Raw genomic sequence first — 7,180 nt, forward strand, 5'->3', positions numbered from 1 at the left:
TAAATATTAAGTATTCCTGCCCTGAGAGCAGGGCATAGATAATTCAAATAACAGTAATGTGAATATTGAGTACTCCTGCCCTGAGAGCAGTGCATAGATAATTAAAATAATAGTAATATGAATATTGAGTATTCCTGCCCTGAGAGCAGCACATAGTTTAGTAAAATAATAGTAAAATGAATATGGAGTACTCCTGCCCTGAGAGCAGCACATAATACAATAATAATAACAGTAATGTGAATATTGAATACTCCTGCCCTGAGAGCAGCTCATAGTTTAGTTAAATAATAGTAATATGAATATTGAGTACTTATGCCCTGAGAGCAGCACATAGTTTAGTAAAATAACAGTAATGTGAATATTGAGTACTCCTACCCTGAGAGCAGTGCATGAATGATTAAAGTAATAGTAATATTAATATTGAGTACTCCTGCCCTGAGAGCAGCTCATAGAACAGTAAAAAAATAACAGTAATATGACTATTGAGTACTCCTGCCCTTGAGAGCAGCTCATAGTTTAGTAAAATAATATTAATAAGAATATTGAGTACATCTGCCCTGAGAGCAGCACATAGTTTAGTAAAATAATAGTAATATGAATATTGAATACTTCTGCCCTGAGAGCACCACATAGTTTAGTAAAATAATAGTAATATCAATATTGAATACTTCTGCCCTGAGAGCAGCACACAGTTCATTAAAAATAGCACAAATGTAAATTGTGAATACTCATGCCCTGTAAGCAGCACACAGTTCATTAAAAATAACAGTAATATCAATATTGAGTTCTCCTGCCCTGAGAGCAGTGCTAATGCTAATGCTAACGCTGACTGACTGATGTAATGTCAAGGAGAGTTCTTTTTTCGCTGATATCCGTTTCACAGACAGTGTGGAAGCATTGGAAAAGCATGTTTTACTCCAGTTACCTCATAACCAGCTTTGGTGTAATCAACTGATGAAGCAGTCAAGTGAAAATGCATGCAATATAATATTTAGTTCATGATTACTGGTTCTGTGCATCTTTGTTTGCTAATTATCTTATTAAATGTTAGAGATGTTAATTTTTTAATGAAAATACATGGTAAATGAACTTACCTTGCAATAAATGCCTCCCATGAAGCGTCAGTAACGTATCTGTCTGAAGTATTCCTTCCACACGTTCAAATTTTCTGACTCCACCTCTGCTTCAATATCATTGGATGAATCTGTAAACCAATCATTTTCCTTTCTGCCCTCAGGACATGTTTAAGTAAGTAAAACTCCCATCTGCTAAAATATGATGCTGCTATTTTCCTCTGCAATTCATTTGAAATGGGTCCTATTATACTTTTTTACATCTTCAGCTTCCTTTAGTGCATAATGTTGCTGTTTGAGCATAAAAAAGATCAGCAAATTTGATCTACAACTGTAGTCCTGAGTTTTCTTCTGACAACATACACATCACAACATTCCATTTTTGAAAACCCACTTGGTTTGGATTGTGCATTTATTTCTTATGGTGGCCCAGTAGTGCACAATAACATCTCCACAACACAATGGAAACAAACCACATCATAACAAAGTAAAAGGTTCTCAATATTACTGAAGGTAACTAAACAGTGTAATTGTCACAACACACACACACTGGGAGCACAGGAACGATCAAGCAAGGAGACGAGGAGTGAAAAAAAAAATCCGAAGTATTTAATAAAAAAAAAAAAGCTGGGAATACAGGAACACAGGAAACACTGAGAACATGAAATTACATTTGACAGTGGACAGGAAACGAGGGGAAAAATACACTTTAAATAATCAGAAACTAATGGAACACACTTGGGATCAATAGAACTAAATGGAACAAGGAAAAACAGGAACAAGTACAAACAAATATGGGCATAAACATTACACTGGAGTACATGGGAGAAGAAAACACAACACGAGACATGGAACAAAGTCTGAAACTAATTATTAATTACAAGCAAAGGGATAAAAAAGTTGGCAGCAGAAGATTTACACTGCTGTTGCTTTAAGACCTCACGCACAGATCAAATATTTTGAAACATCCGTATTTCTCCCAACTGTTCAGGTTCACTTAAGACAAAACTGACTGCATTTACATGAATAGTCTCTATGGTCGTCTTTTGGACAACTGTCAAATCAGCAGTCTTCCCCATGATTGTGTAGCCTACAGAACTAGACTGAGAGACCATTTAAAGGCTTTGCAGGTGTTTTGAGTTAATTAGCTGATTAGAGTTTTGCACCAGGTGTCTTCAATTTTGAACCTTTTCACAATATTCTAATTATCTGAGATACTGAATTTGGGATTTTTCTTAGTTGTCAGTTATAAACAACCAAATTAAAAGAAATAAACATTATATATATCAGTCTGTGTGTAATGGATGAATATAATATACAAGTATCACTTTTTGAATGGAATTAGTGAAATAAATCAACTTTTTGATGATATTCTAATTATATGACCAGCACCTGTAGAATCCAGTACGCAGGGTAATTCGTATAGGTAAGGCGGTTGACACACAAACAAGATGTTGTAGAACAGACTAACAGCATGGACTGACTACATGGGGTAACGAGGGTAATTGCCAAGACACACCTTAACCAAATCATACAATCAACGAGAGACAGAAACTGAGTCACACGGAGCACATGGGAAGAAAAATACACACAGACATTCCAGAGGTGTGACATATCACCCCCTCCTGGAAGGCACATCATCGCGCCGTAGAAACAACAGCGGGAGGTTTGGGTAGGAACTTGGGAGGAAGCTCAGAACAAGGATGGACAACTGGGAGGGGGCCGGCAGACAGAGTCCAAGGTGGAGATGGCAGGGGAGGTGCCAGTGAAGAGAAAGGAGGAGCCAGGGTGGACCTGCTGGAGAAAGGAAGTGGTTGGAGCAGGCAGAGCAAGGTGGGACCCAGGCCACACCCGTAAAGGAAACCCACGTTGGAGTCAATGGAGGGAGGAGCCATGCCCTCCCTGGGCTGGACTTGTGGGGAGAAAACCTCTCTGGGCCAGATTTGGGAACCGAATTCCTCGCTGGGCTATACTCAAGAGCGGGAGCCCTCGCTGGGCTTGATGTGGAAACAGGAGCTATCTCTGGGCTGAACATGCTTTCTTATACCCACATAATAACCTCTCCCTTCTAAGTATGACCTGAACCATCTGAGTACCATCCCAGAAAGCCAGACCCAGTTTTCCAGTCTTTCTAGAAGTATATTATGATCAACAGTGCCAACAGTGCATAAATGGCTGCCCACTGCTACGGGTGTGTGTTCTCGGTGTGTGTGTGTGTTCACTGCTGTGTGTGTGTGCACTTAGGATGGGTTTAATGCAGAGCACGAATTCTGAGTATGGGTAACCATACTTGGCCACATGTCACTTTCACTTTCAAAGACACCACTAAGATCTAGTAGTACCAGCACTTAAATTTAGCCAGAATCAGAATTAAAGCAAACATCATTTATTATCTTAAAGGGTTAGTTCACCCAAAAATTCTAAATTATGCCATTAATAACTCACCCTCATGTCGTTCCAAACCCGTGAGACCTCCGTTTATCTTCGGAACACAGTTTAAGATATTTTAGATTTAGTCCGAGAGCTCTCAGTCCCTCCATTGAAACTGTGTGTATGGTATACTGTCCATGTCCAGAAAGGTAAGAAAATAGAAGACAATGCTGAATAAAGTCGTAGGTTTTGATATTTTTGGACCAAAATTTATTTTCGATGCTTCAAAAAATTCTAACTGACCCTCTGATGTCACATGGACTACTTTGATAATGTTTTTCTTACCTTTCTGGACATGGTAGACCGTACACACAGTTTCAATGGAGGGACTGAGAGCTCTCGGACTAAATCTAAAATATCTTAAACTGTGTTCCGAAGATAAACGGAGGTCTCACTGGTTTGGAATGACATGAGGGTTAGTTATTAATGACATAATTCAGATTTTTGGGTGAACTAACCCTTTAATAAGTGCTGTCTCAGTGCTGTGATGCGGTTGGAAACCAGATTGAAAATTTTCCCTGTATCCATTTGAGTTTAAGTAGTTGTTCAGCTGATAAAAACTACCTTTTCATTAACCTTGCCTATAAAAGGAAGATTTGATATTGGTCTATAGTTGCTCAATATGGTGTTATCAAGATTGCTCTTTTTCAGAAGGGGCTTAACAACTGCAGTTTTCAGGGAGTTTGGAAAAGTCCCAGAAAGAAGTGAGGCATCCACCACTTCTAAGAGATCTGTTTCTAAACCGTTAAGCACACTTTTGAATAAAAATGTGGGAAGTGTGTCAAAATACCTAGCAGGTTGATGATTTAAGGTGCTGTACTATTTCTTCAAAAATGTTGCTATAAATTGCTTAAAAAAACATACATAGTAAAAAAAATTTAAATTGCGGTTGAATCTGTCGGACCACTGCATAACTTAAGGATGTGCAATCACCTTTCTGATATTATTGATCTTCTCAGAAAAGAAGAAAGCAAACTCATTGCTGTCACAGAGCATTTCACTGGGAATCTGACTTGGGGGGTTTGTCAGCCTCTCAACAGTAACAAAAAGAGTGAGAGTGTTGTTTAAGTGTCAATAACATTCTTAAATGTATAATTTGTAAGATATTTGCAGTAAAATATCCAAAAACCACTAGGCTAGTGTTATATATGTTGTCCAGCTGATTACTAACAATATCTCTAATGTTTTCAACTACTTGTAAATTATGAGAAAATTCCCATTCTAAACAGTGACACGGGGCAGTGCAGTCGCCTGTCAATGATGTTAGTTACCCTTTGTTACCGCCTTTACTGACATAGAAACCACATGACAACAGTTTCGTGGACAAATTCGGAAGTAGCTTCGCGACAAACTTCAACTAGAAAGAGATGCCGATATCGCATGTGTTTTACTCGACATGTGAGTTGTTTTGATTCGTATCTTTTAAGAAAACGTATGCTATTATAACAATCAACAAGATTAGCATTATGGGGCATACACGCCAAATGCGGGGCATCTCTAGACCCGTGCGAGGACGTGTCTGATCCATAGTCTGATCGCGTCTTTGCATTGACTTTGTATGTAATCTACTCGCGCAAATCATTGAACTCGTGTTAAATCCATGATTTATCTTTCCGTCTGATTGATGGCCATCAGCGGTTGGGTAGACGACAACAAATCCCATCATTCCACGCTCCTTCTTAGCATCATCAAACCACACGTTTGTTATTGTTTTGATAGTGCACCCTCTAGTGGCAGGTCCTACAACATGTACCTTTAACTTCTGAGTTAAAGGAATCAAGGAGAAAATCAACAGAGTCTGCAGAAATGATTGGTGTTAAAGATATAGCCTTCATAAATAGCACAGTAGTGTTCTGACTACATTTCTGCATTATCTATGTGAATATTAAAATTCCCTGCAATAGCAAGACAGTCAAACTTTGAAGAAATCATTGATAATGGTTATGTGGACTCTTCAATAAAGGCTGGAGAGTGTTTTGGAGGCCTGTAAATAATGATAAACAATGCATGGAGCACCTTCCTACGGTGGCCGAGATAGCTCAACGCGCTGCAATTTAAGAAAACACATGCAAATTGAAAAAACACCAGCAAATAAAAAAAACATCTTCATCAATTTGACAACACAAGTGTTGCAAATCATCACAACACATGCATATAATGAAACGCGCTGCAAAATCTCACAACACATGCATATAACGAAACGCACTGCAAAATCATCACAACACAGGTATATTACGAAACGCGCTGCAAATCCTTCACAACACATGCATATAACGAAACACGCTCCAAATCCTTCACAACACATGCATATAACGAAACGCGCTGCAAATCCTTCACAACACATTCAAATTAAGAAAAACGCTGCAAATCCTGCTACAAATAGCACTGACCACAATGGAAATGTTTCAAGGAGACCCCAAAAAATGTTGGACCCGGCTGGGATTTGCTTATTGTGCAGTGGCTACTGGTCAGTGGAGTTGGGTTTTTTTTTAACACCCTGATTGCTTAATTCCTTTATCTTTTGGATATTATTAGCCTAAATAACCTGAATAATTACATGATTAAATGTAAAAAATTAACTAACTTTAACTAACTTTAATATCCTAAGCTAAATATAATTTCAAGGTTGATGAAAATAAATTTTCAATGCTTCATTAATTGTTTCTTAATGTATATGTGCTGTGAGGATTTGCAGCGTGTTTCATTATATGCATGTGTTGTGATGATTTGCAGCGTTTCTTAATATGCACGTGTTGTGATTTGCAGCTTGTTCTGTTATATGCACGTGTTGTGATGATTTGCAGCGCGTTTTGTTATATGCATGTGTTGTGATGATTTTCAGCGTTTCTTAATATGCACGTGTTGTGATTTGCAGCTTGTTCCGTTATATGCACGTGTTGTGATGATTTGCAGCGCGTTTTGTTATATGCATGTGTTGTGATGATTTGCAGCGTGTTTCGTTATATGCATGTGTTGTGATGATTTGCAACACTTGTGTTGTCAAACTAATGAAGATGTTTTCTTCATTTGCTGGTGTTTTTTCAGTTTGCTTGTGTTTTCTTAAGTTGCAGCGTGTACTGATCTTTCTCGACCACCGTACCTTCCAGCACAATACCTAGATATTCAAAAGACAATGATGTTACGTTCAACACCAAAGCTTTAAAGCTTGTATTAAAAAACAACACCACATTTCACATTGAAGCAGCATATCAGAGCTTGATCATTTTGAGAAAAGCACATGATCTATGATGTACAAAGCTATATTCGCCTGAAAACCATATGACTGCTTCAGTATCTGGTTCAAATAAAGCGAACCTCAGCACTGTTTCCTTTACATTATATTACATTATAATGTATCAGCATTTTTTTTCGATCGTAATTTATATATTGAGCTCAAAAATTAACTTTGCCATAAAATATCAGTCTGACATGAATGTATTGCAAGGGCTGAAGGAGAGTTCAAGTAAACAGATCATAGATTTAATTTATGAATTTATGTTTTATTTATTTTACTTATTTAAGTGCCAGTACAAGAGACTAAGTAAAGGTAAGAGGGGCTGTTTCATGGGTACTAAAAAACATGGAGTAATGAGGGTAATTACCAAAACACACCTGAACCAAATCATACAATCTAATCAATGAGAGACAGAAACGGGTCACGGGGGACATATGGGGAG

This window comes from Carassius carassius, chromosome 40 (genome assembly GCF_963082965.1).
Source record: "Carassius carassius chromosome 40, fCarCar2.1, whole genome shotgun sequence".
Classification (NCBI taxonomy): domain Eukaryota; kingdom Metazoa; phylum Chordata; class Actinopteri; order Cypriniformes; family Cyprinidae; genus Carassius; species Carassius carassius.